Genomic DNA, 23,123 nt, shown 5'->3' with positions numbered 1-23,123 from the left:
TGTGTTTTACAACACAACATATACGTATGTCATCCGGACATAGCTGTGTTCTATTGGGCAGCATTCGGTGTTGCCTGGAAATAAACGCGGCCGTTTTTTTTTTTTAGTTACGTTATATTAACGATGCCGCACCATAGTGGCGTTGCACGTTTCTTCGAGAGGCATTTCTTCCGACCGCACGTACCGACAAAACGCAGGAACATTTTTGGGGGTATAAAACAGTGTTAGTGAATCCAAAACTGAAAGCAATTCAAATATCCATGATACGCCGCCCTCCCGCGTCCCATCTTTTCACCTGCCGATGATTATATTCGTACTTATAAGGTAATACTACGAGCCGCGTTGCACCTTACCAGATGTTAAAGGGGTCGTGGATATGAGAATAGATGAACAATGATGCCCAACGTCCACCTCAGCCGCCTCCCTGAAGTGGAGAGTGCCTTGATACGCCGCCCTGTTTATATAGGAGGCGCGCGCTGCGCTCTCATTCGCTGCTCGTCGGCCTCCATTCATTCGATTGGTTGAGCGGGCTAGGGAGGCTCGGCTCGGCTTCCTACGGAATATGGTGAGCTATGCGCTGCCATTTTGTGAAGGGCCGGACATTTCAGGGCGGTGCGAGTGATGATGTGTAGTGCGTGGCTCGTTATCTTCTGATCTGCCACTAACGACCTTCACCGGCCTCTACGGTTGCGACTCGTCCGCGGCCTTCTAAATTACTATACTACACAAACCGCCTGTCAACGTGTTCAGCTCCAACCCCGACACTCATTGCGCCGTATTCACCTCTTTTTCTTGAACTTTCCTCCCACAGTGGTATGCTCAATCCCAAATTGCCATTTTACGTGCGTTCGCTTGTTATTTAGGAGGGCGCCGCGTTGACCTTGTTACTAGGTTACGCTTTTAATCACAAATACCCTAACTAGATAATAAGAAGACCTAGTAACAATCGTCTAGGCTTGGTCCTTATGTTACTCTCGTATTGAATCATACAACATATTGCATTCAAAGTATACATAAGCCAATTACGTTGGTTAAGCACGTACACTGTTGACTAAGGGTGCAAGAGTCTTGATTTGTGGTTCAGCTATCGAAAATCCGCACAGAGGAGGGCATTATTGTTTATCTCCAGGTCCCAGGGATTTTACTAGGGAGTACCAAAGGGTGTATTACACCAACTGCTGATCTCTCAAGTTTCTCAGATCCATGCATGAGTAGAGGCCGTGATTTTAGATTGTTTAATGGGACTACAGTTCCCAGAATGCAAGGCAAAAAAGCCCCCTCCCCCCTCCCCATGAGCTACTCAATCATGGACATGCGAAACATGAGAGCTCTGCAACAGTATTCAAGAATATTACATATTGTTAAAGTAGTCCACGCATTTTAAGTCAATATATTTGTGTGGTAGTTACATTTTCCTTTTATTCCAGGCAACACATACCAGATCATATTGTGGTAATTCTTTGAATTATATAAACTCAGTGTCTCAAGTCTAAACGTTCTTAGGTATTAGGTGAATTTTGAAAATGCATTTTGGAGAGGTATAACCGTTTAATTGCGGTCCTTAGCATGTCTTGTTCTACCTTGCTACCCATGACGGACCCAAGATACTTTGGATTACTGAAGTAGTGGCCACTTTGGTCGGTACATATTTTTGTATTTTATGCATTTATCTCTGTGCTGTGTGGACCATGCCTCTGTCTGCAGCAACTATTCTTACATACAAGGCCTGTAGCGGTGAGTGATTAAATAAATGTAAAGTTTAAAACACTATAGACACCCCTTTAACAGGTCTGGAAAGGTTCCAATTCTCATAAGACGCACATTCTGTTGCACAACCAGATGCTCAATTATGACAAGTTCAATGTCTTTTAATCACATTATGTGATACACAAGTTTTTGGCTTGTTAAAAAAAAAAGATTTTGAAAACAGCCTGATGCATTCATAATAGCCTCTAAAGATGACTTGGGTACCATGGTTCTCCTTGCTGCATATGATCCTGAAACATCTGTTTCTGGTTTGTCCACTAACCATTTAACCAATCTTGCATGAGTAGAAAAAGAGAAGCAAACAGTTATTTAATAAAAATCAAAACCTGAGATGCTGAAGGAGGTTTGAAACTGGCTGTCTGAGCTTCATAACACGAGACATCGTTCCACACGTAACGTAGCATTCCTATATAAACTATGAAAAAAGTGGTAGTAGGGTATGATTCTGTATGCCTAGTAAAAAGATCATCCCTTTATGTGAAGAAGTGCTGTTATCAACATACAAAGGCTTAACATCTGAAACCTTCCTAAAGGAAATCAAACATAAAGGCTTAGATAACGTACCAGATAACCGTTTCAAAGAAAAGTATTCTTTATCAAACCCTTAAAAGATGTAATTCAGAAAGACCATAACATTCCAAATAATGGAATATTTGGGTAGGGGGGATTTTTTTGAGAGTGTAAATCTTTTTCCAAAGAACGTTTTTGCCAAGAGTTTCCCCTGTTACAAAAACATAACTAGGAGAAATGGCTGATCTGTACGCATTAATAGTCTAATAATCCCCACCGCTGGAGAAATGAGAAACCAAAAGAGTGACCACATCTTCTGGAGGGGCACAAACAGATTCATATTTTGCTTCATCAGCTCAGTCCAATTATACATATACCAAGTCTGTTTGTGTTGATTGGTCGGCGAAGCAACAGAAGAATCCTGTTTTTGCTCTCCAGTAGATGTGGTCCCTCTTCTGGTTTCTCCTTTTTCCAGTGGCATGTTTATAACTTGGTTGTGTAGATGGTGCAAGAATGCATAATGACTCCTGCAAAAGGCCGTGACATCCTAGGAACTCCTGTTAGAATTTACTCACAGCATGAGACTGGGATTAAGCCTAAGGCTTTGAAACTCGGCAGAAAAGGCCTATTGAAACTGAAAGCACACAAACACCATGCCGTATAATTGAGTTTTGCCTTTATGTGCCCCCTTCTCTTTTTATTGTGTACTTCTGAGTATGATTAGTGAGATTAATTATTTAAGTCCTAAACAACATAGAGCAGACTTTTGGGTGTTGTGGATTGCCACTTTGTTTTAGTTTGCAGAAGACTGTTGAGTTCTCCATTATTGTTGTTGCCCTTTTTAGTTCACTCGCGTATAGGTTTCTCCCTTGTTCTCTTATGTTTATGTCTAAGAAATTACTGGTATCTACTTGCTCCAGATACCTCTGGGTATCTATTTTAATTTTGCTTTTCCAGCTTTGGTCCAGTTGGTCTTCTTGGCATCTCCAACTGGTATCCAGATTTTTGTGATGTTAGTGATAGCAACATTTGATGACAAGACTGGTAAGCCTGATTCGACTTCCCCTAATACTTCTTTCACTCTGGTGGGTAGATGGTATTAAGTTTATGCTGGCCCAGTGGTCCTTAACGTCCTTTACCTACCTGACTCAAGTCAATGGCCCACACTATGGCCCATGCTTACTGTGCTAACCACTTTTGATTCAGAGATTTGCTACTTGGGACTTAATTGGACTCAAACCGTGACACATACTGGAATATTTGAGCAAATCACTGCTCTCTGTGATTTTGGCGGAGTTATGATTAATGAGCTATGACAAAGTTGTGGTGGAAAATTGCCTGATGAAGTACGTGTTGGCTAGTTGGTGTTGAGGAGAAAAGGAAAATAATGAAGCTATTTGGCATATTGTAAAGGATCTCACTTGTGATCCCTGATTGTGCTCACAGAGACTCCTGATTTACTCATCAGACGTAATCCATTTTTATTTTCCTGATAAATGTTCTTTTAAACATTCAGTGATCTTATTGTCAAATGCATCATCTTTAATGGTTTAATTAATCATTGAACATTTTCATATTCGTATAATTGACCTGTCCCCTAACATAAAGCAAGATCTTGAGAATCACAGAGGTGGAGAGTGATGCATAAACCTTGAGGATAGCTCAGGATTGAAGGAAAGCATCAATCACTTTCCTGTTCAGATCTAGTATCTAAATGAAGAACAATGGAAGTTTTCAACTGAGATAGGGGGCAAAGGTATGTACTCACAGTTGGCTGCAGAGGGACTTGATTAGCTGCAATACTACTTGATCCAGTGCCTAATCATTCTTGTCTTGGAACTGGGACTCCCAATCTCCTAAAGTAGATTCTGGGATACCAATAAGTATAATTTTTACAACCTGTTGTACAAGGAGTGGGAAAGCAAACATTTAATTCTTTTTGTCATAGTTCCACTGGCCTTTGGGGAGAACAAAGTAGACATGGGCTATTTTCAAAAAATGTGTGTAAGTGCACAAGTATACGTGGCTAAGAAAGGATATAGCATTTTGGGAATGCAGTGACGAATGTTCATTTGGGATGGTGTTGAGACCTGGGGCTTCATATCCCGTCTCATTAAAAAATGTTGAGAGCATATCAGTGACAAGTTGGGTTGTGGTCGATGCTTTGTGCACAAGATTACTCTGAAACAACACCTGAAAGAACATCTCCAAATGTCAGTTGAAGATAAAATGATTGCACAAGGTGTCTCAACAAGAACATTCTAATTGACTACCACCCCTTCAGAAGATTTGTGTTATATCTGCACAGTTATCTAATGCCTAGTACTTTTTGACTATTAACTTGAGGTCAACTTATCAGACAGAGATGCCTGGATAGTCTCAAGTCACTGACTATTTTCATCACCCAACTTGGATTTTGGTGTCACATCAACTTCAGCAGTATTTCAGAAGATAATGCTTCAATTGTTTCACAATATCCGAAGCATTCAGGCGTTCTAAGATGTGTTTGAATAGAAAGAAGAGCCTTTTTAGTCCCAAATTTACAGATTGACCTTCCTCTTGAGTGTAGGAGTACCCGCTTTGGCATTTTAAACAAGCACTGACATTTAGCAAATTTGCTTATTTAGTTGTTCTGTCTCATTTGTTTTACTCTTGCATCAGATATTTCATAGCTCCAAATATGCTACAGTGTGCATGCTCTTTAAAAATAATACCTAATAGGACAAGGTAACAACCTTTTTTTTAGTTGTGCGATCACTGTCTCCACATATTCAAGCATCCCACACCTGAGGACATTGCAGGGACCATCACGTGCAAAGTGCAATGCACACCCCCCTCGATCACAGTGCCCCGCTGGGTAAGTGTAATAAGACTAGAGGGAAACATTACTGGCATTTGTCCCAGTACAAGTGTTGAATGATGTCTATCATCACATATGACAGACCCTTCAGCATTATTTGCCTAAAAGAAACATTCATGATGGGTATTATTTGTCCTGAGTCTATTATTCAGAAAGAGAAAGAGTTGAACTGGAGAAACCTTTGGTTCGGGGTAGCATCATTTTGAGTACCCACATAGGTACCGAACCTTATTTAACTATAGTAAATCTTCCTTTTCACCGGTTCCTTTTAACTCGTTTCAGGTTTAACATGATTCACCTAATACTTGGACACTTCCCAACCTGGTGTATCCCAGAAAACGCCAGTCCGTGTAAATGTGATAATTTTTCGATTCAGGATACCACACATTTCTTGATGTTCTGTGACTTTTACACTGCCCCAAGAAAGAAATATTTGCTTCCTATTTTAAGGGAGGCTGGGTTTATTCAAGTCAAGCCTGCTATCTTTTTTTTACAGCTTTTACAAACCCCCAGGATTATGTATCATGTAGCTAGTTTCCTGGTGGGGGCTATTAGGATTAAGAAAAGCAAGTCACCCAATAATTAGATAAATATCAACCTAGAATGGTTTTACTAACACTGTCAGCTGGATCTTGTTTCTTGGGGGATTCATGCATGTAAATGTAATTTTTAGATGGATGTAAATAGATGGTTTTATCTGACTGACCTCTTTTTTAATATTTTAAATGATTGAGTTGTTTAATGAAATAATGTCTCTTTATGAATTTGCATTGTATTGTTCCTATGTCTTTTTATGATATTTATTTATCGAAATAAAAGTACTTTGACTGACTGACTGACTATTATTCATAACACTAATTTTGTATGATTCATGCAACTTTCCCATTGGAAATTAGTTATTTTGTTCACTGTGTTTCTGAAAGGCATCATATCTTTTAGGATGAGCGTTGTAGTATATCATTTATGTTGGGCATATTAATTCTATCATGGGATCCGATTACAATGCCGGGTGATCGACAAGCATGTGGCGGTCTGACCGCCATATTTCGATTTGACCACCGGCTGGTGGTCGGAAGTCGTTGGTACCACAGCAGAGGAATGCTGCGGCCATAGTAATATGCCACAGCAGCTGCCTCTGTCGTGCAGCGCCTTGAGCCCATCAGTGCCCTGTGTGCCATGTACCTTGTGGTGCATGGCACACGGTGCACACACAACAGTGCTAAGGTTATGGGGCACTACATGTGCCCCCAGGCACATGTTGCTACGGGCTGCAACACCCGAGAGCCTTGTTGGAGGTGGCCTTGTTGCCTTTCCGACAACTTTTTCATGCCGGGGTCCCAGCCCTGAAAAGGTTTTCGGATACAGCAATCATAACATGTTGCTACGGGCTGCAACACCCAAGAGCTTTGTTGGGGTGGCCTTGTTGCCTTTCCGACACCTTTTCATGCCGGGGTCCCAGCCCTGAAAAGGTTTTCGGATACAGCAATCATAATTCTTATGGCGGTGCCTGCCTCTTTACCGCCACCATTCTGGGATGCTGTTTCGACTGGCGTACAAGCCCTTCAGTTGGACTGAAGGGCTGTCGGCGATTGGACCGCCAACGACAGGCTTTCGGCAGTCCAACCGACGACACCTTAATCAGCCCCATAGTATTTAGGTTGGTATCATTCATCTTTAACACAGTATTTCAAATGTGTATTCATTTTTTTGTGACCAGAGCACTGTTCTGCTGTGCAGTGAATGTTTTCAGTAGACATGTTTGATGGCCGCATAAGTTCCTTTGCTGCTACAAGTAAATAATTCCCCATCAGAAACAGAGAACATTTGGCTATTCAATTGATTTGTGTGCTCCTCTTCAAATCCGTCTCTAAAATTCTAAACTTTTCGTTATGCATATCATAACTGTGCTTTTAACAACAGCAGTATACAGGTAAAGAAGGATGACCAACATATAAAATTATAAGTAACATATTCTCTGAACAATTCTGTTGAAAAATAATTGACCCTAAATAGAGGGACAGCACTCCCAAGAAGATGCACTAAGAGGAAAGAGTGACCCACTACTAATGACTCAACAAATAGATGAAACATTCCAATAAGGTGCAACAAGTATCATGTTTGAATAAATCCAAAGACGAGTTCATCAAATGCACATGAGAAATTACCCCAACTATTCTCGAATTATCCCTGGTTGTCAGTGATTGGAAACAAATATTTACAAAAGAGCTATGTTGGACATTGACCAGTTTTAAATGCAGATTGTTGACATTGATTTCCATCTTCTGAGCAGCACGGTCTTGATACCATTATCATTTTTATTAGCCATAGAGTCTCTGGTGATTTGATGTGAGAGACCAAGTTCATTAGTAGGTTCACAATAATTACATCTTCTGTCACTAATGAGATCCTCTTGAAAACATCTTTCCAGAAATTCATGTCAAAAGAAAAATTAACACATAAAACCGATTTGCTTTCTCCAGTTTGCCTCGCCAGCATGTAGATTATTATGTTAAACCTAGTTTTGACACTTTCAGTGTAGACCAATATTTATGTAGGATTATATTTTGCTGAATGAGAACAGTGTCAAGTCAAGGGTTTATTTTGGAAGGTTTTTGCGAAAGCTTTGACAAAAATCTTCTTAAATTGGTAAGTCGATCTCTTTTCCTCAGTTTTTGTTTATTTTGAGAATACTTTATATATTGTTGCCCTTGATGTGTTTATATATATTGCAGGCAGAGAAAAGTGTATCTGGCTTCAGGTAGAACTATTAGACTTTACAAAGTTTAGCAAAGGGCGAACATGTGATTTCATCCCAAGATAGTTACATATTTGTCTGTGGTAGCTGAAAATTATTTCGTAGCTCTTTGGCAGACACAAAAGTGTAGTTTGGCCATAGTTCCCCAATAAAGTAAATTCTATTTGTACCCACAAGGGCCAATCGAGGCTACTTCCTTGCATTTTACCTGAATTATATATACTAAAGAGTCGACATAGAAACCCATTTGAATTCCACCCCATCCTTTCATACAGGTCTGAGACAAAACCACGCATGAAAACGTTCTTAAATCGTAACCTATCAGAGGTTAGGAGTATTTTTAAAGAAAGACAATAGGAGGTGTCATATTCTGTGTGGACCCAACTGCTACTTTCGGAGCTTCTTTAGTACAGTCAATGCCTTGTTTTAACTAATGTAAAAGCTTTATAGTAAGATTTAATATCAGGAAACCCAAAGACACCAAAAGCAGCAGGAATTTTCAGTTTGTTGCACGAAAAGGGTAATTTATTCTTCAAACCTCTGGTAAATTGTAACAATAGATGTACCCATTGTGATTAAGAGGAATTACACAAGGAAAGCCTAAGGACTTAAAATATATAGAATTCTAGAGCTTCCATTTCGGGTTGACCGAAAATTGGAAGTGGAGATACCGGTGTCAGTTACCAGTTTCGGCCACTATATCCACCCTGGTTTTCAGCCGTTTATTGTTTTTTGGCAGGAAATACTGGGTCCAAGGCCACATAAACTTCAAATTCATGGCTAGTTTCTACGCACATTTTCCTTCTGCAGAAGAAAATTGTACAGGTTTTGGCTTCCCAGAGTGTAGTGAATTTACAGAGACTGACAAGAAGTGAGTTCATTATCACTCTTATTTGTATATTATTACTAATATTTCCAGATGTGAAAATTTGAGAGGCAGTATGGGTTTTACTGAACTCAAATTGAAAACCGATAGGATCTTTTGAAAGTTGGGGATCATTTCCATTATAATTTATTAACAAACTACTTTGATATAGAAATGAACAACTAAGAATTCAAAATCTTTGTACCTCAGGATTTGTCTTAGGGCCTGATTACAAGTGCCCCCTTAAGTTGCAATCATGCACAAACACCAGCGTGCTCAGGGATCGCATCTCTAAGTAGGTGCAATGTTTATCACACCTGAATTATTGGGTGTGATAAAGTTTGCACTCTCCGTTACATTGCTGCAGGATAAACTGACCGTTTTTTAATAGGCCCCCATTACTACTGAACCATGCAGATTTTGGTAAATTAAGCACCATAATCCACGTGACACTCACCAAAAATTCGGATAATTACTGAACCTGATAAATTCCAGACATCTCAGTTTCGGATTTTATTGGGTGTGATAACTCTCACATCTGACAAGGGACGCGTATAATCAGGGTCTTTTTGTACTGAGTTTTCTCCCATAGAGCCTTTTTTTCATATATTCCGTTGCTATTGTTTTTGGCCAGGCTTAGTCTTCTGGGACTTTTTAGGAGACCTATTTCCTGCAAATGGTGGATTAGGGCTTGTCTCTCTGTCAATTAGCCACCATGTAAGCTGTCAGCGAAGAATATTGCAATTTCAAAGTAGAAAGCAACACTTTTACAGTTTGTCCTTATTGGGCTTTAAAAAATGCAAACCAATACATGTAATTGATCTTTTATTTATATTGTTTCTCTTAATAGTTATTTATCTAGAGGAGGTCAACGAGTTGACATTTGCAAAGGTTATTTACCATCAGTCGAGACTTGTGCCTTTATTTTCGAGAAGAATATGTTTCATTGTCCAGCCCAGCTGTAAAAGAGTATTTGAATGGATGAATGTACTATTCCCCTGCTTGCGGGGGACCACATGTACAATGGATTCTGAACAGTTTCTAACTGTACTCTCAAATGTGCTCGGCACTTATTATCCCTGCCAGATCAATCAATGACTCACTGTACCCCATGCGTTGTGCTTCTGAACCCTTTTATTTTCTAACAGAGACAAGAGGGTCCTCGTTTCTTTCATGCCAAAGATCCATTCATAAGAATCAATTTTCAACTCAACTTTCTTTGTTCCAACCTCATTTCAGTTTAAAAACACTCTCCCAAAACTGGACGTAAAATGAGCTAACATTTCTGTGTCGATTATACGAGGATGTTCAGACAATCTTCAGATTTTTGTCACTATGACCTGTTTCTACAGGAAGGGGAGGGGAGTGCCACTAATGCACTATAGTCTGCTGGAAGTAACCTGAGCTTGTACATAGTCTGACTTCATTGCTGTGCCCTTCAAAAAACCTACGTGGTTTTTCATCAGTAAACTCAAAATACAAACTCGTCTGCAGAAGCACTCCTCAGATGCTTAAAAAAGCAGTTTTAGAACCGTTTGCATACATTTTGCACCATCACTGAGTAGTGCTATTTAGCTGTTGTGTTACCCTGCCTTTTGGATTTGCTACCTGTGTACCCGTCGTCAGTTGTGCGAATACCTTTTTCACATGCACACAGTCAGAAAAGAGGTTTTTGCAGATGTCCCCCCACTTTTTGCCCCCATTTGGACAGCTAGATGCTGGTTTTCTACTCTGACAGTGCTATGAAGTCTGCTAACCAAGCCCCAGCGCCGGTGCTCTTTCCCTAAAACCGTTATGTGTGAATTGGCAATCCCGGTTGACTGAGACTTTACCCCTTTATAAGTCCCTAGTATATGTTACCAGGGGGAACCCAGGACATAGGTGGTAAAGGGTTTCCCAGGCCTTCAGCATAGTTTTGTGCCCACCCTGCGTGACTTAAGCAAACTATTGACCGCAGGCCTGCCATTGCAGACTGCAGGAGCAGTGGCAACTGCTCAAACTCGACTGTGCCGTCACAATGTATGGCACAGTGAAATGCACTGCTTTTAGTATATGTCAGTCACCCCTAGAAAAGGCCTCCTGTGCCCAGGAGACAGGCTGCAGTATATTAAGAGTGTAGACATGCAAGTGCAAGCTTATATGTTTCTATAGTGTCTTTAACATTAAAGTACAGTATAAGTGATAGGCGGTCCATAGAATAACACGGGCAGACCCGGGTTGCTAGTTCCATTATGGTCCCACCTAAATATGTCAAGTATGGTGTTGAACAACGTGCCTTCTCTCCACTGACACAAGTCTGTTGTCCAGGAAAGGCTGGCATGTACCTAGGGGGCACCTTAGAGGCTATCTACCTGGTTGCCCCAGCTTCACTGTGCTCTGGGTGAGAAGTCACGTTTTCCAGTGCCTGCTGCCACCAAGATTGGATTCTTACCTTCTGCCTGGCGTTGTGATCACTCCCAGGAGCCATAAACAAAGGATGGGCAGGAAGGAGGTCACACCTCCCTCCTCCCCAGCTGGTTAGTGAATTGGCACATCAGAGCGGTGGGCTTTAAAGGCTGCAGTGCCTCTGATATACATCAGGGATGTCTCTCTCAGGAGGAAACAGCCCCCCCTTTCCCCAGGCACACTGGCACTCACACAAGGTGGGAAATGAGCTATGCAGGAGGTGTACACCCACAGGAAGGCAGGCCACACCTTTAGGGAGGGCAGCCTGGTCTGTACACCTAAAATGTAATTCTGCCATCTTATGAGGACAGAAATAGTGGGTTCTGGGTAGAAAAGGTGACCTACACCACTGGATGTGGTCACCTTAGAGGCGGACTAGCTGCAGGGACTAGCTGCCCATTGGCTACTAGCTCCCACACCCCTCACTGTCCTAAATCTAGGATTTAAGGGACCCCCGACACCAGAGCTTCAGATCTGAACAACTTACTTCAAAGAAGGACCAAGAAGAGACCTGTGTCGCTGACAACAGGACTTTGCCCACCAGCACAAAGCAAAACTGGAACTGAGTGAACGACCCTCGTCCGTGGCTAAAACTCGACACTCCGAAAGAGAGGGACCCTTGTGGAAGCCAGAAGCACCATCTGACTGCCCTAGACTAGTGGCACTAGTCCCCTGCAAACAGCACTGGATCCAAAGAATCACTGGCCATCAGACCCTCCATGGGATAGCCCACATACAGATGGTCCAGTGCACTGTAGGAGTTGTAGTGTCACCTGCCGTGAAGTTTCAGGCCGCTACGTTGCTCCTCCGGGCCCAGTTAAGTTCCAAAAGCTTTTTGCTGTGCTTACTGCTGTTTGTCACCAGATTGGTAATCGACCCTTAACTGAAAGCTGCATTAAGAGGGCATTCCACAGCACCTGCGACTGCCATCAGAAACAACCCTGCTCTTGTGATTTTGCATTTCCTTTTCAGCAGCACCATTCCAGTGGTAAAAGCAGCTTTAGCACAGGTCCTGTTCAGCCATAAGGACAGTCAGGGCAACTCTGCACCCAGAGTCTATGGGCTACATGAAATTGAATTGACTGTTGGGGCCTGGTCTTGGGACGCACGCACCACCTTTACCCTTCAAGGGTACAAGGCTCCTCGATCCTTCAGTGACTGATTGTCACTAGTAGTTTTTTGTCATTGCCCACAGTATTAAATGTCTGCTGTATTTGCTGCTGTATTTGCTGCATTTATTTTTTTATTGTTTTGAAAAGCTAGAACTCCAGTCATATGTATGCTATTTTGTTCATTTTGGTGTCTAAATTAGGATAAAATTACACTCTATTTTTATAAATTGGCATAAGATTTATATTGAGTCGTGTCAATTACTTATGAACCATAAGGGTAATGGAAAATGCTTAACACATGTTCCTCTGATAAAGCTAGACTGCTCTTTGCCACTCTACCAGGAATGAGCTAAGGAATTATTAGTGTTAATCCTGGGACCTTCTTTGGAGTATTGTGATAATATTACATGGTGAGGCTACCCAGCCATACCACATAATATTCCACCTTCCTATACACACAAATACAATTGCATCAATAATTACATTGAGCCAAGAAAGATTTATGTCTACTTAGTTCTCCAGTCAAGGAGTTAAGACTCAAAAAGTCTCAAGCCCTTCCTTCTGTTTTTTGCCCAGTTTGAAACAGAAATTCTGCTTTTGATCCTCATTCTCCTTTTCTGTAATATCTCTATTTTCTTCTACGCAAGAATTTCGACCAGTAGTTCTCTCTCGCTTACATCCTGCCACTTAACTGGAATGTCTCTGCCTTATTCGAGGCTTGTGCCCTGTTAAAGCAACAGACCACAGACCTGACTGGACTGCATGATGTGCAACTTTCCCTTCTCGAAATAGAACATATACTTCCGCTGCTCTAAAACCTCCCTTTACACTTCATGCTGCACAGCAACCACAGCTCTGTTCATCTGCCTGTTGCATGTACCCAGCCATTATTTAACCACAAAGCACAAACTGCAAACCTGCACTCAGCTTCGACGCTAGTAAACCAAGTGAAGAAGCTTTAGTGGATGACGCTCCATTGAAACCCATTTCTTTTGTGTTTGATTGTTTTTTCCTTCTTCACATTTGGTTAGAATTCTTAATCCACTGTTTGAAAACTAACACTGGAAAAACATCATCAATTCCTGCAAAGACCTACACGCCATATGTATTTTTTATTAACTACAAATGCATCCTTTGGGGTAAAAAACTGTCTCAAGCTGATGAATGAATTATTTTGTTTTTGAATATCCAAGAGAGGCGTAGCATGGGTGGACAATATGTTTGTGCGATAAATATTAGTGAGAACCGTTCTCCATCATTGGTGCCTCTGTCTCCAATGATTAACAGTACTAACCATAGCATGCTTATTTCAGTATTTGTCCGTGAAGAGAAGATGAAACAACTGTGATTCTGTATGTCTGACAGCTGAGCAGGAGTGTGTTCAGAGTATGGGCCATATGTACGACCATTTTCTTTTGAGACTCGCATTTGCAATGTTTAGCGACACAAAAGGAAAGGTACTAATGTATCTCAGACATGTTTAGCGATTCCCAGTGTGGTCGCAAATGACCTGCCTCATCAATATTCATGAAGCAGGTCGCAATTTGAAACCCATTGGGAATGGGCAATAACACAGGGATGATGGCCTGCTGGGGACAGAAGACCCCCATGTCTGTGTTTGCTTTTTAAATGAAGCAACTTTTTTTTTTAATGCACCCGTTTTCCTTATTTCTTTCTTTATTTATTTATGCAATTTATAAAGCGCGCAACTACCCGTGGGATTCTCGGCGCTGAGGACTGTAACCAGGGAGGTAAACACGACAGTTTATTGATTAAAGAGCCAAGTCTTTAGTTGCTTCCTGAAGGTAAGCAGGGAAGGGCTGGTCTTTATGTGGGGGAGGAGCTTATTCCAGAGTTTAGTGGTGGCGAACAGAAAGGATCTGTCGCCCCAAGATGCTTTTTTAGTACGGGGGATGACGAGAAGATTAGCTGTGGAGGAACGTAATAGTCTGGGGGGGTTGTATTGGCGAAGTGATTGCCTGAGGAAGTTGGGTCCAATGGAATGGGTAGCCTTATAAGCGAGGCAAAGGGCCTTGAACTTGGTTCTGCTTCTGGCTGGGAGCCAGTGGAGTTGACGGACCACGTTAGAGATAGGTTTAAATTTGGGAGTGCCTGTTAGAAGCCTAGCCGCTGCGTTTTGTACCAGTTGGAGTTTGTTTAGAACTCTTTCTTGGGCATTAATAAGTAGGCTATTGCAATAGCCTACTTTGGACATGACTAGTGTGCTGATTAGGGTCTTAGCGGTTGTCGTTGGAAGATATGGGAAAAGTTTCTTTATGATTTTGATGGTGTAGAAGGCTGAGGAAACTACTGCATTTGCGTGGTGCATAAACGACAACTTGGTGTCGAAGATGACTCCGAGATTTCTCACTTTTGTGACTGGTAACAGAGGTGATCCTAAGTCTGCTGGCCACCAGAGAGGGGACCAGGCGGGTGAGAGATTGTCAAAGATCATTACCTCCGTCTTGTTGGAGTTCAGTTTGAGGCAGTTGTTTGCCATCCAGGAGCTTATGGCAAGCATTCCCTGCTGGAAGTTGGCTGCCACTTTAGCTCTGTCATTGTGTACCGCCAGCACAAGTTGGGTATCGTCGGCATATGATGTTAGGCCCAGGTTATGGGATTTAATGACCCTCGCCAGGTCGGACACATAAATATTAAAGACTGACTACATTCTGCTGAAGTTCTGGGAGCTTGCAGCAGCTTTTAGATGATGCTTAATTTGTTCCAGTGTTTACCTGTGCTGGGCACCAGCATTTATTTGTAAACAACAGCACCTATTTATGAATATCCCCCATATAGTGCCACTGTGTTCATTAGCAGAGTTCATTAGTGGAGCATTTAACTATTTAATATAGGTTAAAAACATGAGAAAACTTGGACTTCAATTTGTAGTTTGAAGTGACATTCGGTAGCACCATCTGCAGTGGATCCATGTGAAATACCTTGGGCCCTGGCACTTAATATATATATATATATTTTTTTTTAACAAACTAAGCACTACTTTCAGATTTTATTGTGTGGAGCCAGCGGGTTGGATGTTGTAAATGAGCAGTGCCGTGTTACAACAATTTTTATTATATTTTTATTTTCTGTACTCTGGGACTGCAGGGTTGGGCCTTGGAGGAGATGCTTTGATGCACAAGACGCAGACACTCTGGAACAGTGTGCAGCACATCTGCACTTTTAGGAAAATACTGGGATTTGCTTGTGGGGGATGCAGCAGATTTATTTTCCGGATTTTTAAGTGGGGGACAAGGGGCAGGGAACTGTAGGGCCAGATGTATCAAAAAAGCATTTAGCAATTCTCTAATAGCGCTTTTTACCGGATCGCTATTTGGTAATTGCAAAATGCTATGTATGTGGGAATCACCAAAGATTTGGAGATTCCTTAAAATTACCTAATAGCGATTCGGTAAATAGCCAATTTCTATTAGGTAATATTACTCCATTTGTTCCTATGGGCCGAAGCATCCCAAAAAAAGAAAGTGTGTGTATGTAAAGTACACATATTGCACTTGGCACTTTGAAAAATGCTGTTTTGTGCATTTCTCAAAGTTTGCACATAGTTGCCAGCAACTTGAAGTGTTTCCTAAATGCACAGTTCACATTTAGGAAAGGCTTCTTACATGTGCATTAAGGATTCACAAATTACAATTCCCTATATACATTCACAATTTAGGTAATTGCTAAAAATTGTGATTACCCAAATTGCGAAAACAAAGCCTTTTATTCATAAGGAAAGGTTAATTTGAATTCGCAAACTGCCGAATTTGGCGATTCTCACCGTTTGCAAACGCAAAATAGTTTCATACATCTGACCCTAAGGTCTTGATTTACGACCGTCTGCCAAGGTCTAAAGAACCCCCTATGCGTCCAGCCATATTGCTTGACTTTTAGGGACATTTTGAAACAAATAAAATGAAGCCCCTTGGACATTCCTTACCCTGTGCGAGTTCCCAGGGTGTGCAGAAGTCCTAGGATGCAGAAGAGGGGTCGAGATCTGAAGAGTGTGTGCCCAACCATGCAGCTAGTAAACTGGCCATAAGGCAGTTCAAACGATAGGGCTTCCATTACAGCCACTACATCAGAGCTTTCACAGAGCGTGAAGTTAACATCTAGGGAAAAGCCTGTGTTATTGGGTTTCGTTGTTTGGGAAACAACCGAACACATAACGGTCATTAATTACATCGATTAATTATAATTATGCTAGGCTGTCTTTCTGATTTTGGTTCCGCGATTCCATAACAACAAAAGGTCCGAAGAAAACGGACGACCCGCGAGGATATGCTGGTGGTGCCGGAGGCTCAGCGACATCGGGCGGCAGGAAAGACATTGGCGCCCGTAAGTCAATGGCGGCAGCGAAGCCTGGAACCGATGGGGGTAAAGGCAGATTAACTAAGGAGCTGAGACAGCCTTCTGTACATGAATCCTTTAAGGTGAAGGGATCAGAAATCGCCGGGACTCAACTCAAGGTCGGAGACAGAATCGAGGAAAGAAACGAAGCTCTACCAGACACCGAAGGCATTGTTGCTAAGCAACAATTGGATATTATGTTGCAGGCAGGCTTCGAGAGCCAGGAAAAGTCGATCGTGAGTTCTCTCGGTGCCGAGAACTTGAGGTTGCACAGTCAGTCTGGTGCGCATTCTGGCGGGGATGTGAAATTGGCTGATAGCATGGTCTCCATAAGCGGCGATTCTACGCCTATTCAAAATAATGATCGGAATGGTGCAGGGGTATTGACAGAGACTTTGGTAGTCCCTGAGAAATCGAGTGTTAAAGGGGCAATTGCTCAGGCTCAGTTATTATTATTACCTAGTCAAGGAATCCCTGGCACCCCAGATGGTGAGTGTTTTTTCTCATTAAATGATGATTCAGACTCTTTTTTGTCCAGTGAGGGAATCTTGAACAGTAGCTCTGATTTAGACTCTGCAGTTAGCTCCTCGGTTCAGAAGGCACCTGCGACCCATAGGGCTTTATATAAGAAAAAGTTAAACCTAAACTAAAGCATTCACCTAGCCCACCTGAAGCAGGGGAGAGCAGGAAACTCTGTTGGGACTTTTCAGCAACGTCTCATCTTTATCAGGAGGGCGCGACAGCTAAACCCCAGACAGATCAGGATGAGCTCTGTAATCAGCCGCAGACTACGTCACTGGATCTTCTTTATACCACTCTGAAGCAGATGCAGGGCGAGGCTAGGCTTGAGAGTCGGAGAGCGAAGCAATCGGCGAAAAAAATCCAGAGCTCTATGCGAAAAATGAATAAATTATACGAGGAGATGGCAGATAGGGTCGCTCACGTTGAAGAAAGAACGAGTCGGCTCGAAGATGATGTGAGCAGATGGCATTCGTTTAAAGAGGCACAGGAAAAATTGACTGAGGACGTTCAATGGAAACTCGAGAATTTGAGAATCGCCAGAGGCGCAATAACATAAGACTTTTGGGTGTGGTTGAAGGACAGGACAGGACGTAAGAGCTTTTGTAAATAAATTGTTTAAGGGTGCGCTTCCTGAGATGGAGACTTGGGAGTGGGAGGTTGAGGTCCAAAGAGCGCACCGCTTCCCCTTCAACCTCGAGCAATATTGGTTTATGTCGGTAATTTCCTCCTTAGGCAGGAGATAATGGAGAAGGCTAAACCTGAGGCTAGACGTAAATTTGATAGTGTCACTTTTTTTGCCCGCCCAGACTTCTGCCATGCTACGGTAGAAAGAAGAAGGAGGTTGAGGCAACTGATTGCGCCTCTTCAGAGTCTTGGGCACGAGGCCTATTTGATGTACCCAGCGAGGCTTAAGGTTATTGTCAAGGGGCAGGTTAGAATTTTTATTCCGGAGATTAAGGCTCAGCAATATTTTGCAGAATTAAAAGAGCAGAAGAGGGGGTAAGGGTTAGTACCTTTGTTTGGTTTTTAGGAAGTACAACAGTTTCCTAGGGGATGTTTGGTTAAGGACTAAGAAAACAGGGGGTGCTCGAGAGAGAGGGGGGGCGGCGGCTGCTGCATCTTAAAGCTGCCACACATGGGTCAGGATTGAACCATTTGCCTGTAAGCGGGGAGGGTACTGGGAGGGGTACTCTAGGGTGGGGGAGGGTTTGGGGAGGGCACGGGGATGGGAATGGGGATCTGTATGGTGTTGCACAGCACTAGGTTTGAGAAGTATCACTTGAAAAGGGGAGGTAAGGTTACAATTTGGGCAGGAAACGAGGAACGCAAGTGGATTATGTAATAATGGTTTGTTTTCTTGAAGGGGTCAGACATATGATGTATTTTAATGAGTATAAGGATTGCTTCAATCAACGTGTGTGGGCTGAATGATCAGGTGAAAAGACAACGTGTTGCAGCTGCCCTCAGATTAATGCGGCTGGATTTTGTATGCCTCCAGGAGACGCATGTAGAAGGCACAAGGGGTTACTTAATGGAACAGCTTGGGTTTTCCCTGCTTGCATACTCGAGACAGGGGACCAGGACTAGGGGAGTGGCTATCTTATCTAAAAGAAGGGATGTCAAGGTCATTAGGAAGAAGGAGGATCAATGGGGGAGATGGGTTTTGTTGGAATGTTTAATTAATGACCAAATAGTTACCATTGGATCAGTGTATGGATCTACCGAGGATGAACCGGCTGTTTTTGAATATTTAGATTCAGAACTGGGTTTATGGTCAGAACCATTTATCTTGGCGGGGGATTTTAACATAAATGGGATTGGCGGGTTGGGTATAGAGGAAGAACAGCAATATCGAGGTCGGAAGAAAAGGGTAGCTAGAGCGATAGTTAACTTGGCGTGTCATAATTCTTTAATTGATGTATGGGGGTGTCTGAACCCATTAGATGATGGAATAACTTATTACTCCGCCCCTCATATGGTTTGTGTTAGGTTGGATTATTTTTTTATATCAAATTCCTTAATTTCAGACAGTCGGATAGAGAAGTTCCCTCGACTGGTCTCGGATCATAATGCACTGGTTTTAACAGTAAAATCGATAGGAAGTGAAAGGCGTACGCGGACATGGACCTTTGAGAGGAGGCTGCTTAAAGACGATGATTATATTAAACATATGAACAACTGGATAAAAACTTTTTGGGAAATTAATCATGGTAGTACCTACTCAGGGGTGATCTGGGACGCTTTTAAGGCCGGGGTTCGTGGAGAGACGTTAAATTACAGTTTATATAAGCAAAAAGTTGCCAGAGTCAATAAATTGGTGAAAGCAGTTGCAGAGGCAGAGCAGGAGTTGGCCCTTGCAGTCCAGGCCGGCGTTTCCCCTGCTCCGGTACTTCTTAAAATGTCATCTATTAAAGCAGATCTTAATGAGGGGCTTGCTACAAAGGCAGCCGCGATCTATTTGACTAAAAGAGAGCAATGTTACGAGTTGAGTGAGCGGGTGGGGCATACTCTTGCAATTCGTACCAGGCAGAGAGCTGCGTCAGGACAGATCAATGAGATATTTGATGGTAAAGGAGGTAAAGTTACTGATTCCGAGGGGATTAGAGAGGTTTTCAGGCAGTTTTATGCTAAATTATATAGCGAAGATAAGCCAGGAGCCCCCTCAGATATCCAGCGATATCTGGGGGATCTCATTCCTCCTCAGCTTTCTGATGAAGACAGGGAGGCACTTGACGCACCTCTGAAAATCGAGGAAATTCTAGCGGCTCTTAAGAATCTCCCCTCTGGTAAGGCTGCTGGGCCTGATTTAATTCCAATTGAATTCTACAAAATGTTTCAAAAAATAATATGCCCTGACCTGGTTGATACTATCTTACAGGCACAATCTGGACATTCTGTCCCAGTATCGTGGGCAGGTGCCGATATTGTGGTGATTTTGAAAAAGGGTAAGTCCTCCTTGGAACCAGGCTCATATAGACCTATCACCCTCATGAACTCAGATGCCAAAATCTTCTCTAAGGTAATGGCTAGTAGGCTGTGTAAGATAATAGGGCAACTGGTTAGCCCCACACAGCACGGGTTTATACCAGGGAGAGGAACTACACAACATGTACGTAAGGTAATTACCTTATTTGATGCTATGGAAGTCTCAGGAGAACCTATGGCGGTTATGTTTTTAGATGCAGAAAAGGCATTTGACCGGGTCTCCTGGGACTACCTTTGGGCTGCATTATTATGGTGTGGTATTGGAGTAGGATTCATGATGGCAATACAGGCACTTTATCGGTAACCCAAAGCCCAGCTTAGAATTAACAGAGGGCATCATTGTCAGTGCAGATCAAACGAGGCACTCGGCAGGGGTGTCCATGCTCGCCTTTGTTATTCGCGGTATATATCGATCCGTTGATTCGTAGGCTGGAATTAAATGATGAAATTGTTCCGATTAGCATTCAGGGCCAACTGTGTAAAACATTAGTCTACGCAGACGATGTGGCGATTGTGACTCCCTCCCCTACTAGGGCAATTCTGGAAATAGAATTGGAGGCAGAGGTATTTGGTCGGATATCGGGATATGCATTAAATGGCCCTAAGACACAGATTATAAAGAATAATCAGGTGATTTGTAATGATGTGCGGGTAGCGAAATCGGCGGTCTATCTCGGTATTAATATCTCGGCAGACTTAGGAAAGATCGTGGAGCAAAATATCGAGCCTATAATGGCGAAATGTAAGAAAGATCTGGATAGGATTCACAACCTTCATCTTTCTCTGGTTGGGCGTTCTAATGTGATTAAAATGCTTATTTTGCCCAAATTACTTTATTTGTTTAGGACAATCCAACTGATATTTGAAGGCAAATGGTTTGTGGCAATTGAACGTCTGATCAATCGATTCATATGGGCACAAGGGAAAACTAGGAGAGCCCTTCGATTTATAACTCTCCCTAGGGACAGGGGGGGGATGGGCAGTACCGGATTTTAAGTTATATTACTGGGCAGCAGCCATCCAGTACATGAGAGGGCTTATGGGAGGAGACGTCTCAGATACACAGGTTAAGATAGGATCAATTGACATTTATGCAATACTTACTGGTGAAGATGCTGGGAACTGTTTCCTGAAATATACTGATCCTGGGTACTATAAAAGAACTAGATTCAAGACACTTATAGCAGGATTTAAAATCTGGGCATCATTAAGTAAAAAACTGGGGATGGGCAGATTCAACGCCTACGCTCGGATTGAGGGGAATAAGTCTCTTCCAGTAGAAATATTCGGGGATGGAATTATGGGTGATTGGGGACGGCGGGGGATCCGTAAACTGGGGGATTTCATGGGAGCTCAAGGTTTCGTAGAGTTTATTGAAATTCAAGGGAAGTATGGTATTCCTAGGAATAACTTCTTTAAGTTTTTGCAAGTTCGGATTTTTTTGATGAATAAGAAGGGTGGAACTGCCGGGTTTAGTAAAAATAGGGTAATGGATGTGATTGAGGCTGGGGCAGAATGTTCTATAAAGAAAATTTATGCTGAGCTATCTCTATTAAAAGGTGATGATTTGGGAAAATTTGGAAGGAAATGGGGAGATAAACTCCAGGTTGATCAGGATTGTGTTGTGATCTGTGTTTAGAACATTAGAATGCTCTCCATGTAATGGAATGGAGTGATGTACTTGATGATGTACACTCATTCCAGTTGGAGATAGAGCAACGGAGTAACGTTGGTGCTGTGCTGTATAACTGGCTGTTATGTCAAATAAACCTTTGACACCAAGCTTCCTGGAGAACAGACTCTTCATTACACTGGCGACGAGTTGTTGATGCCTGATTGGGGACAGGTAACGAGCTGAAGCACCAATTCCCCTGCCTTTGCACTTTGGACTTTAAATACGAAATCGTATTTCTCCGACTATCATCAGAATCGGGTGAGGCGAGAGGACATTTTCAACCCGCTATGGTGACATTGGGTGAGACTTTTGCACTTCTATGAAAACAAATAACTTTGTAGAGATTTCCTACCGTTCGTGGTCTGGCCGTTGGTCTTCGAGAGCCTTCCATTGATCCACGAGCCTTCCGCGAGCCTCCCCTGCAGTTGGAACGCATCCGGAACTTGTGTGGAACGCACGTCTCACGTTACGTTACGCGCTGTGTCATCGTGGCCATTTTGTTTACAATCTCCATGACAACGCTTTCACGGAGCGAGTGAAACGCGAAGGAGACACGAACAACGTTTTTTTCAACCAATGAACTTTATTTTACTTGACAAACAGGGGAAAACTTGTGCAACCTCTGTTTTAAAGCCAACTGAGTGGAAGGGAAGTTAAATAATAGCATTATTTTTGAACTGAGAAGCAAAGAAATTTCCAGTTGGTTGTTTTATTCATCCAAAAATATAATAAAGATATTTGGGTGGATGTTAAGCATAACATTACATAGCATAAAATATGGCATGTTACATATTTCAAGGGTGATATAAGTGAATTTCCAGTGAAGGTTCTGTCAAGTGGGCGAGATGGCGTTGGCCTCATCTTCTAGCATGTCACAACCGCCACCATTTCTTTCTGAAGAAGGCGATCCTATCCTACCTTGGAAAAGATGGAAGAATCTCTTTGATTCATACATTGTGGCCATTGGAGGGGAAAAATTTTCTGCGGTTAGGAAGCAGGCAATTCTTCTTCACAATTTGGGCGTAGAAGGAAGGAATACCTATGACAGTATGGATTTACTTCCCATTGGCGATGGTGATGGTTCTCCCAGTGATGTGTATGAAATGTCTCTGGTTATGCTTGAGAGATACTTTGGCCCTCGCATCAATGTAGTCTTGGAAAGACATACGTTTTTTACCAGAATCCAAGGTCCAGTGGAACGTGTTGGCAGTTATGTCGCAGCATTGAAAACTCTTGCTCGCACGTGTGAATTTGGTGACCTTTCGGATTCATTA

The 23,123-nt window shown here is 42.4% G+C and overlaps 1 protein-coding gene across 2 annotated transcripts in view; it reads right to left on the bottom strand.

Annotated features, from left to right (window-relative positions):
* The window catches only part of CKB (creatine kinase B), a 72,501-nt gene that overhangs the window by 15,049 nt on the left and 34,329 nt on the right, over positions 1 to 23,123 (bottom strand). Inside the window, exon 1 of one of the 2 annotated variants that reach the window (XM_085626302.1) lies at positions 354 to 433. The exons of the other annotated variant lie outside the window; for it this stretch is intronic. The gene's annotated coding sequence lies outside the window, so the exon portion shown is untranslated. Of the gene's footprint in view, positions 1 to 353; positions 434 to 23,123 lie in introns of those variants that run through there. 2 annotated transcript variants of the gene reach the window in all.

The sequence above is a fragment of the Triturus cristatus genome, chromosome 9 (genome assembly GCF_964204655.1).
Source record: "Triturus cristatus chromosome 9, aTriCri1.1, whole genome shotgun sequence".
NCBI classification, from domain to species: Eukaryota; Metazoa; Chordata; class Amphibia; order Caudata; family Salamandridae; genus Triturus; species Triturus cristatus.
This window is presented reverse-complemented; position numbering and strand designations above follow the sequence as displayed.